We start from the raw sequence: 1,193 nt of genomic DNA on the forward strand, positions 1-1,193 counted from the left end.
AGTGGCTTAAAATGAGTCTCAGGAGGTTAAAATCAAAATTTCAACAGAGCTGGTTCCTTTCAGAGGCTCCAGGGAAAAAACAGTGTCTTTTGTCACATAAGGTCACGTTCACAGGTTCCAGGGTTCGGACCTGGACATCTTTTGTGGGGAGGGGGGCGTTATCCAGCCGGCCACAACGAGAGACCTGGGAGATCAGAGGAGCAGGGCAGGGAGTTGACGGGGAAGAGAATTTCAATGAGAAAGCGCGTGCGGTCTGTGCACAGGCCAGGAGGCAGGAACACAGGTTCAAGGCCGGTGTGGCCAGTGCAGCAGTGGGGGGTCAGCAAGGGGAGCATGGACGAGGGGAGGGAGAGAGGGGACTAGGACTGAGCAGGGCCTTGTGGGCCAAGGCGAGGACTTTGGCCATCACCCCACGTGCAGTGGAGCCGCAGAGGGCTCTAAGCAGAGGCTGGACAGGCCTTGACTCAGGTTCCCACAGGATCTCCCCGGCTGCCGGATGGGAAGGGACCGTCGGGGGGCAGAGCTGTGCTGGGAGGAATGAGAAGAGCCAGGGGTCTCCAAGTCTGGGCCTGAGCAGCTGTCAGGACGGAGCTGCGTCCCGAGGCGGGAAGGCTGCAGGCAGGGCAGGGTTGGAGGTGGGAACAGGGCATGGTCCATGCAAGAGGCCAGGGAGCAGGGAGCTCGCCCGGACCCCAAGGCGTGCAGGCTCCGGGCGGGAAGTTGGCAACGAGTTGCGGGCTGTGGTTTTCACCCACCTCGTGGGGCCCCTCATCCTCTCCCCCAACTTCCCCTCATGCCCCGGTGGAGCCGGCCTTGTTTTGTTTCCCTCCCGTCATCCGTTTTATGATGGGGAAGGCTGGTTTTCCCCTAACCCAGCAGACACCTCTTCCCTCTGCGAGTCCCTGACCCTCCCACCTCGGGAAGCCCCGAGCGGGCCTCCTAGAATGTCCCGGCAGGATGGGGCCTCTGCCACCCATTCATCCAGCCAGATGGGCCCCGAAAGGGGAAGTGGGTCACCCACAGTCACCCGGCACACGGTCAACTCAGGACTTCAGGGTCTTGTGTCCCCAATGCCCCACCACAGTCCTGGGAGGCGTTCCACGCACGTTTCCAACTCTCCCCACATCTCACACGAGAAAACTTGGGGGGTCTCTGAGACAAGACCACACTCACCCAAGACACTCCACAGATGG

The sequence above is a fragment of the Propithecus coquereli genome, unplaced genomic scaffold (genome assembly GCF_000956105.1).
Source record: "Propithecus coquereli isolate 6110/MARCELLA unplaced genomic scaffold, Pcoq_1.0 Scaffold42, whole genome shotgun sequence".
In the NCBI taxonomy this organism is placed as follows: Eukaryota; Metazoa; Chordata; class Mammalia; order Primates; family Indriidae; genus Propithecus; species Propithecus coquereli.